Source organism: Carassius gibelio, chromosome A20 (genome assembly GCF_023724105.1).
Source record: "Carassius gibelio isolate Cgi1373 ecotype wild population from Czech Republic chromosome A20, carGib1.2-hapl.c, whole genome shotgun sequence".
NCBI classification, from domain to species: Eukaryota; Metazoa; Chordata; class Actinopteri; order Cypriniformes; family Cyprinidae; genus Carassius; species Carassius gibelio.
In genome coordinates, this window is record NC_068390.1 from 8,651,337 (window position 1) to 8,661,786 (window position 10,450).

General features: G+C 39.6%; 1 pseudogene; it reads right to left on the reverse strand.

Annotated features, from left to right (window-relative positions):
* Positions 1–914: 914 nt before the first annotated feature.
* On the reverse strand, positions 915–8,910 carry LOC127938059 (retinol dehydrogenase 14-like; annotated as a pseudogene).
* Positions 8,911–10,450: the final 1,540 nt, after the last annotated feature.

Sequence of the window (10,450 nt, forward strand, 5' to 3'; positions counted from 1 at the left end):
TGTACAGTGTGAATGACAGCATACAAAGGAAGGACCTTGGTCCTCCTCCACAAACGACAGGCTTCTTTTCCAGCATTCAATTTATTCAGGATTTAGAGAATAACAGAAGCACAGCATTTACACTCGAAACATTTCATGTTAGTGCGTGTGATTGAGGACAGTAGCTTGTAAACTCCCTACACCTCCACTGCAAATGAAAATGATCTAATAATGCCTAATGTACAGGAGTATATAGGAGGTATATGAAATTTTAGCCATTACTCTGATTCCCTTTTTCTTTATTTGAGTAGTGACACCACATTATCTGCAGAGCTGCAACCTACGTGTTTCCTTTTTCATTTCTTTTGGACACTGGGATGTCAAAACATTTTCAAATATATCTTGAAATGAGTCACAGGGTGGGAGCTACCGAGTTTACTTTCAGCATTATGAGAAGAGAATATTCTGGGAGGCTAAATTGTGTCGAGTTTACTTCATATTTCAATAGTTCTGTCAAATTAATTGCTTCAACAAGATTCAACAATCTTGATGTACTGTAATAACGTGGACACAAATCACCACTTAATCTACACTGAGAGATATACAGTGGTGTTTGCGTTATTCTATATTCACGATAGCTTTGAGCCATATGTTTCTCGGGCACACTGCTCCTGTCATTTGTATTCAAGAGATATGTCGGACTCCATACTTTCAGGCTCTCATTCACAGAGTAGAATGAGTCACAAGCCTGAGGCCATCTCTGAAAACACTGCAGCAAAGATACGGGGGAACAGATGGACATTTTAATTTCCTGTCTGTTATCCAGTAAGTCCCTCAGGGCACTTGGCCAAAAACACTCCCCAAAAAATCAATTGCACTGATGTTCGAGGTTTGCATTTGGCACATTTGAGAAGGGTAGTTCTTGCTTCTTCCCTTCACCTCCTAAGACCCACCATGCTTTCACTTAGGTCCCAGAGCCGTTTAGCAGTATGGTTATCAGTGGCTTTAGAAAGCAATTGTTCTTCTTTGCAATTAGAGAAGCATTTTCCAGACACACCCTCAACTTCAGGCGAGCATGCCAGGTACAGTGGGGTCCGAGCACCCTCCAGTGGGCTTTTGAAGAACAACCAAGAGACCAGCAAAAAAAGAGGCTTAATCAGCAGGGGGATGTTGACGTGCTGGCCCAATCTGGTCCTTACGATACCTGGAGTGAGGACATTTACAGTTACCCCAGTACCATCCAGCCTGCGTGCCAGCTCACGAGTGAATAGTAGGTTGGCAAGCTTGCTCTGGCTGTAGCAAAAAGCTTTGTTGTAATTCTGTTCGCTGTTCTCGAAGTTGTTGCTGCCGTACTTGTAGAGCTTGGATGAGACCACGTGAGACCACGACGATACGGCTGGACGCCGACTGCTTCAGAAGGTCCAGCAAAAGATTTGTCAGAAGGAAGTGACCAAGGTGGTTTACTCCCAACTGCATTTCATAGCCCTCTTCTGTTCTACTGTATGGACACTGGTAGAGACCAGCGTTGTTGATAAGAACATCAATCCTTGGCTCCTCCTAATTTTGTAACACAATTAGGAGTTTAGAGATTTGAGTTTGTGTACATCTAAAAACACTTAATTTATCTTAAGAAAACAACTATTTATGTGGTTAACCCATAGTCATTTGGTTGGTTAAGACTGAAATTTAAAAATACAGATAGACTAATATCCTCAAGTCTTCTGGCATGCTGTTTCAGAGGCATAAACTGTGCATGGTGAAAACCTCAAAGAGGCTGTCTGAAGAGGTTGTAATGGGACACGGGTATAAGAGTGAAAATGCTATTCTATCCCACAAGGATTTTATGTAGCCAGATAATGACTTGTTGTAGAAAATGTAACTAAAATGGCTTCATATACAGGACAGGCCAAAAGTTTGGACGCACCTTCTCATTCAAAGAGTTTTCTTTATTTTCATGACTATGAAAATTGTAGAGTCACACTGAAGGCATCAAGGGCTATTTGACCAAGAAGGAGAGTGATGGGGTGCTGCGCCAGATGACCTGGCCTCCACAGTCACCGGACCTGAACCCAATCCAGATGGTTTAGGGGTGAGCTGGACTGCAGACAGAAGACAAAAGGCCAACAAGTGCTAAGCATCTCTCGGGGAACTCCTTCAAGACTGTTGGAAGACCATTTCAGGTGACTATCTCTTGAAGCTCATCAAGAGAATGCCAAGAGTGTGCAAAGCAGTAATCAAAGCAAAAGGTGGATACTTTGAAGAACCTACAATATGACATATTTTCAGTTGTTTCACACTTTTTTGTTATGTCTATAATTCCATATATATTTCCACATGTGTTAATTCATAGTTTTGATGCCTTCAGTGTGAATCTACAATTTTCATAGTCATGAAAATAAAGAAAACTCTTTGAATGAGAAGGTGTGTCCAAACTTTTGGTCTGTACTGTAAATGTCTGATAAATCTAAAATGGGACGTCAGGAGTGGTTGTTACATGGGGAAGTTGTTACAGTGGTTGTATTTGAGTAACTAGAAGGTTAAGTAAAACCAATATGCATTATATTAACTATATAATGAAGGGTCATGCTCAGGTCTGCGCATGTGTTATGTCATAACTTCATTTAATTTTAAAATAGCTGTATTTATCGTTAAGTGTGTTACTCATATAATTTTGTAATAAATGTTAGCACCATGGAAAGATAGAAAAATTAATGTAATTGTAATTTATTTATTTTGCTTTCAATAGGACAATGAGCAAAATTATACATACTGAAAACAATTAAAAATCCCTAATACGAAATAAGTCATGATAACAATTTGAGATTTCACTGCGACCCATTAAAGGATCGTTCAAGATGTTTGTGAGTGAGAATATTTCAAAATATTTTAGAGTATTAGGATTCATGTTACACTAAGTCAGCCCGTCAAGATCAAGTCTCAACCAAAGCGACACTTCTAATGTTATAGATAATTCATAGATTTCTGTTGGCCAAAATAATAGTTTAGCAATTTGGTGTGTTTCATGTTATTTTTTCCATCTATGCTATTTCATTTTTAAAGTTTAATGAAAATCTATTAAATGGGTATTTAACGGCAGGTTCCTATTGATGTCAAGACAATAACATGTATCCGGACATGTATACTTGAAAATAATAAATCAACCCTGTGAAAATTATCGTCTTGACCTAAAAGTGTGACAATCAGTCCAGTTCCCATTTATTTTCATTATTTACAATTTATCAAGGTACAGTACCAAAATACCTGCAGTTACTACAATTATGGTATAATAATCATAATAATATGAGATGATGATAATAATATGCAGTCCCATTAATATGTGCCAAACAGATCTCGGTCCCATTGACTTCCATAGTATATTTTTTTCCTACTATGGAAGTCAATGGGTACCAAGATTTGTTTGATTACAAACATTCTTCCAAATATCTTCCTTTGTGTTCAGCAGAACAAAGAAACTCAAACAGGCTTGGAACAACTTGAGGGTGAGTAAACGATGACAGAATTTTCTTTTTTGGGTGAACTATCCCTTTAATAAAATATTAATACATAACTCTCATGCCTTGACAACCTACAGTAGGTTTAATAATAGTTTGTTCATTTACAGCAGCATTAACACAGACAAATAGTAAAGGTAATAGGTAATGGTTCAATAAAAGGACTGAGACAAAACACTTGTCACTCCTGCACTGTAGGAGTACAAAATAAAACATTTAAGTGCAAAAGAAGAAAAGAGGGGCATGCCTCTGATATCACACACAGTCTTTGGTCCTAAAACATTCATTGTGATAATCTCTGCTTTCGTTCTCCCCAAGCGCATCTTCTTCACAACATTTGAGTCATGAAACAAAGCACCGTTTAGCTTAACAAGACAGTCGTTGCTGTTATAGCTGAGTCCCTGTGTGATACACGTATGAGGCATCGCTTGCCGCTATTTTGTCAGTTAACATTTACATTTACATTTATTCATTTAGCAGACACTTTTACTTACAGATGAAGACAGTGGAAGCAATCAAAAACAACAAAAAGAGCAATGATATATAAGTGCTATAACAAGTCTCAGTTAGGTTAACACAGTCAAATAGCATGGGATTTTAAATAATATAATAAATAAAAAGAAAACAGATAGAATAAAAAAATCAAAAATAAAAGAATAGAGCAAGCTAGTTAGAGGTCTTTACACATACACACACACATACATACAATTGCATAATAAATGAAAAGAACATAAAATACAAAAAGATTAGAAAGGTAGTTCGATTTTTTAAAGAATATAATTAGAATAGTGAGTGTTAAAGTTAGAGGGTCAAATAAAGATGGAAGAGATGGAGATGGAGCCGATTCTTGAAGATGGCTAAGGACTCAGCTGCTCGGATTGAGTTGGGGAGTTCATTCCACCAGAAGGGAACATTTAATTTAAAAGTCTGTAAAAGTGACTTTGTGCTTCTTTGGGATGGCACAATCAAGTGACGTTCACTTGCGGAACGCAAGCTTCTAGAGGGCACATAAGTTGGAAGTAATAAATTTAGGTAAATGGGTGCAGAGCCAGTGATGGTTTGTAGGCAAACATCAATGCCTTGAATTTTATGCGAGCAGCTATTGGAAGTCAGTGCAAATTGATAAACAGAGGTGTGACGTGTATCCTTTTTGGCTCATTAAAAAATTTATCTTGCTGCCGCGTTCTGAATTAATTGTAAAGGTTTGATACAATTGGCTGGAAGACCTGCCAAGAGGGCATTGCAATAGTCCAGCCTGGACAGAACAAGAGCTTGAACAAGGAGTTTTGCAGCATGTTCCGAAAGAAAGGGCTTGATCTTCTTGATGTTGAATAAAGCAAATCTGCAGGATCGGACAGTTTTAGCAATGTGGTCTGAGAAAGTCAGCTGATCATCAATTATAACTCCAAAGCTTCTAGTTGTTTTTGAAGGAGTTATGCTTGATGTGCCTAACTTGATGGTGAAATTGTGATAGAACGATGGGTTTGCTGGAATCACAAGCAGTTCTGTCTTGGCAAGGTTGAGTTGAAGGTGATGGTCCATCATCCAGGAAGAAATGTCTGTTAGACAAGCTGAGATGCGAATAGCTACCGTCGGATCATCAGGATGGAATGAGAGGTAGAGTTGAGTGTCATCATGTTTCTGAATGACAGAACCTAATGATGCCATGTAGACAGAGAAGAGAAGTGGTCCAAGAACTGAGCCCTGAGGCACCCCAGTAGTTAGATGTTGAGACTTGGACACCTCACTTCTCCAAGATACTTTGAAGAACCTATCTGATAGGTAAGACTCAAACCATTGAAGTGTGGTTCCTGAGATGCCATTTGCCAGGAGGGTTGATAGGAGGATCTGGTGGTTAACTGTGTCAAAAGCAGCGGACAGATCAAGCAGGATAAGTACTGAAGATTTGGATTCTGCTCTTGCCAGTCTTAGGACTTCAACAACTGAGAGCAAGGCCGTCTCAGTTGAATGTCCAGTTCTGCAGCCAGATTGGTTGCTGTCAAATAGATTGTTGTGTGTGAGAAATGTAGAGACTTGTTTGAACACAGCTCGTTCAAGTGTTTTTGCAATAAAAGGAAGAAGGGAAACTGGCCTGTAGTTGAGGGTGGGTTTCTTAAGTAGTGGAGTTATACGTGCCTGTCTAAATGATGAGGGAAAAACACCAGTGTGGAGGGAAGTGTTGATGATGTGAGTGAGTGCAGGTACAACTTCAGGAGAAATGGCTTGAAGGAGATGAGATGGAATAGGATCAAGCAGGCAAGTTGTAGGGTGATTAGAAAGGATGAGTTTAGAGACTTCTGCCTCAGAGAGTGAAGAGAAGGAAGTAAATGAGTGTAAGTTTGCTGGTGATATGAGCTTGACTGATTGTGGTGTGGAAAATTGCGCACTAATGTGTTTAATTTTATTAAACACATTTTTTTTTATCACTCACAAAAACGTTGCAAAGTCGTCAGCTATTAGAGATGAATCAGGAGGGGGAGGAGGAGGACAAAGAAGTGAGCAAAATGTTTTAAAAAGCATGCGAGAGTTAGATGAATTGTTAATTTTGTTATGGTAGTATGTCATTTTAGCAGAGGAGACATTAGCAGAGAAAGAAGATAGGAGTGACTGAAACACAATAAGGTCAGCAGTATTTTTGGACTTGCACCACACCCTTTCAGAAGCTCTAAGCTTAGAACGGTGTTTGCGTAGAACATCAGATAACTAAGGGGCAGAAGGGGTGTTACGGGCTGGCCTGTAAGATAATGGGCAAACAGTGTCTAAACAAGATGTAAGAGTGGAGCAGAAAGTATCAGTAGCACTGTTAGCATCCAAAGATGAAAACAGTTTAGGGGAAGGAAGTGAAGATGAAACTATTGCAGATAGCCGGGAGGGTGAAAGTGTGCATAGGATACGTCGAAAGATGACATGTGGAGGGGTAAGTGATGTGTCAGGGATCATGTTGGGGTTAAGAGTGAGGAGGAAGTGATCCGACGTGTGCAGTGGAGTAACCAGAACATGATCAGTAGAGCAGTTTTGTGTATAAATAAGGTCCAGTTTGTTGCCTGATTTGTGAGTAGCAGTAGTTGACACTCAGTTGAGATCAAAAGTGGCAAGCAGAGTGTGGAAATCGGCAAACAGAGGTTTATCTAGAGGAATGTTGAAATCTCCAAGCATAACTAGGGGAGTACAATCCTCAGAAACGGTTGAGAGCAACATATCTAATTCATCCAAAAAGTTACCCAGTGGTCCTGGGGGTCGATAGACAACTAAAAAATGTATTTTAAAAGGGTAGGTAACAGTAACTGAATGAGATTCAAAGGAGCTGTTGATACCCAAAGATGGTAAAGGATTACATTTCCAATCATTAGAGATGAGCAGACCAGTGCCTCCACCTCTTCCAGTCAAACGGGGGGAGTGGGAAAATTAGAAATTATTGGAGAGTGCTGCAGGTGTAGCAGTGTCCTCTGGTTTGATCCAGGTCTCTGTTAGGGCCATGAGATTAAGCTTTGAATGACTAATAATAGAAGTAATGAAATCGGTTTTGTTTACAGCAGACTGGCAATTCCAGAGACCAATAGGAAAAGAAAGTAGTGTATTATCAGACATAGGCAAAGTATGCAGGTTGTTAAGATTGCGCTGTCTACATTGTGTGATGCATGGTTTACGAGTGGTAATGATAGTAGGGATCTGGAAACACATAGTAAGATTAGGTAATAAACAAAAAACAACTGAAACAGAAATGAAACAAGGAAAAGGAAAAAAGATTAATCAAAACAATACTTATATCTCCTGCCGGTGTCCCTGCCCGGTGGAGTCGCATGGTAGAGACGATGGTCTTTACACTCTTCGGTCTTCACACGAGGAGGGCTTAACTGGAGGGCTGCCGCGACCGCGGTATACTAATCTTTTTTAAACCCGACAAAACGGAAATTGAATTCAGCTGAATGTTCTTTACCGTTTATCACAACAAAGGTCTAAGCAAGCACACAACACCGACAACGCATGCGACAGAGTACGAGACCAAACGCAGCACGTCTCAACACAGTAAACAAACAAGTGTTTCCTAGCAACGACAACTGCGCCAAACACCAATGAGACAAGAAACAAATACACCTACGATCTGCTTCCAACTCCCGCAGATTCAACTGCCTCCCACAAAGGGCACCTCTTCACACTCTCCTGGCCGGTGCCTGAACACACCCCACTGTTCATCACAACAAAGGTCCAAGCAAGCGCACAACACTGACAACGTATGCGATAGAGCACGAGACCAAACGCACCACGTCTCAACACAGTAAACAAACAAGTGCTTCCCAGCAACGACAACTGCGCCAAACACTAATGAGACAAGAAACAAATACACCTACGATCTGCTTTTAACTCCCACCAATTCAACTGCTTCTCACAAATGGCACCTCCCTAGACTCTCTTGGCTGGTGCTTGAACACACTCCACTGTTCACCTCAACAAAGGTCCAAGCAAGCGCACAACACCGACAACGCATGCGATAGAGCACGAGACCAAACGCAGCACGTCTCAACACTGTAAACAAACAAGATTAACAAGTTTTCCAGTTACCCCGAAGAATCCATAGATATTGCTTGCAACTTTAGCTAGTGTGGCCTTCTTGTGCATTTCTGTGGAAGCATGTTTAGTCAAGTCATTCTCACCTCCATGGGCACCTGAAAATTCCCTGTGACGTAAACTACAGAATGCTTTTGTTGAGTCACCGCTGACGGGCTTAATCCATATATGTTTTACTTCCCAATTTTTATTGTAGCTGCACAGTCTTTTCTTTTTTGCAGGTTTATCCATGTTTGCACTTTTACCCACATGCCAAATCGATTATCGACTTTTTGTGTGTTTGTGTGTGTGTGTGTGTGTGTGGAGGAATTGGTGCATTTACAATGTATACTGATGCGCATGAGAGGAGGGGGGCTGTGATTGGATGATGATGATAGGTCAGGTGTGAGGTGTCGCGTGTGTGTGTGTTGCCGTGTCGGTGATCATTCTCAAGTGTCGTGATCAGACAGCACTGCTGTTGTATTAGTGGTTAGATCAGCGCAGTAGTAAAAAAACGGGACAAGTGAGGTCCCATACGGGACAAATCAATTAGGCTAATTCGGGACAGTTGGCAACCCTAGATCACGACCTCTCCCTGATTCACACCGGCTTGATTCTTGATGTCCTGGGCCACCTCCTCAGCCCTCCTCCTGTCCCGACAGGCCATGATCACACGGGCCTGCAGCTTCAGCAGCTCCGCCGCCATTGCCTTCCCGATGCCGCTTTTCGCCCCGGTCACTATCACAGTCTTTCCGCGCATCAGACTCGCTGGGTAGATCCGTGACCTCATCGCTTTCCGCCTGGAGAGTATTCTCCGGGCAATGAGGAGAACCCCACCACCGAGGACAGCGGCTAAAATGACCGCCGCAGACATCAACGCAGTGTTGAGCTTCACGGACCACATCACCCAGAATGCATTGTGTTGTTATGGTTTTAAATACATTTTCCTATTTGTGATATGGACAGTTCAAGCCTTCTGGTTTATTGTACGATATACTGCAGAGCTTAATCACTATAATCTGTTTGAGAAGTACATTCATTAATTATTTCATTAGTTACTAATTTTTATATTATGTAGTGGATATAATGTGTGTATATATATATACATATACATATATATATATATATATATATATATATATATATATATATATATATATATGTATATATATGTGTGTGTGTGTGTGTGTGTGTGTGTGTGTGTACATATACAGAATTACATTTAAAAAGTATCTGTAGTTTACCAGTGTTTTCTTTGGAAATCTTTACTTCACATCATTCCAAAGCAAAATGTATTTTTACTGCTCTTAATTTCCAAAATAAAAGTTGTTTGTTTCATCTTTAATACTTAAGAATAATAAAAAAAAATTAACTTCCTTGTACTTAACCCTCTGGAATATAAGGGTATTTGGGGGGCCTGGAGAAGTTTTGTCATGCCCTGACATTTGTGCTTTTTTCAGTTTCTTATAAACATCTAAATGGCTAAAGTCTAATCTCACTGTAATCATGAAGATCATTGTGATTTACACCTTAGAAGACAAAGGCCTGCATAATGAGCTGCATAATGAGCCTTTAAGTCAGCTTGTGTCACTGAGAGGGAAGAGTTGCAGGAAAGAATGTGAGGACAAAATAAATCTATATAATTATATGTTTGTAGTTTACTTAGATTATATTTAATTATCCCACAAAATAATTGAATATCCACTTGGGGGAGCATTTAAGCAATTTATTAGGAACAATCAAAGCTGACTTTCAAACTGAATTTTCATTACTCCAGTCACACAATCCTTCAGAAATCCTTTTAAAAATCTGATTTTCTACAACAACAACAAAAAAAAAACATTTATTGTTGTTATTATTATGAATGTTGAAAAGAGCTGAGAATATTTTTTCAGTTAGAATTTTTTTTTGGGTGGGGGGGGGGGGGGTAAATTGAAAGAACAGCATTCTTTGTTGCATTTGTTACAGTTACATTTATTTGTTACATTTATAGTATGTATATTGTTATTGAAACTTCATATTTCACTTGATTATACATTTAGTCAGGAATTATAGTTTGAAAAAAGTCTTTGGAAAAAGTCTAACTAGTGAAATGTTTACACGTTATGTGAAAACTAGTACAAGTATAGACGGTTTCATCGGGCGCACGCGCCTGGACCTACTGTAAGTTTACTTCCGGTCTGTTGGCTGCAGTGCCTTCTACAAACACAGTTAAAGTTAAGGTGATGAGTAGACTGAAGTTGGGCTCAGGTGATTTGTGCTGCGGGATGTGTTTCCCATACATTTATTTATTTTTGTAGACTCGCCACAATTTTAAAACTGATCGATTTTCAAAAAGGCTTTGTAGAATAAACATGAGTAACGTTACGTACTGCACGTTTAATAATAATAATTCCTTACATTTATATGTTTAA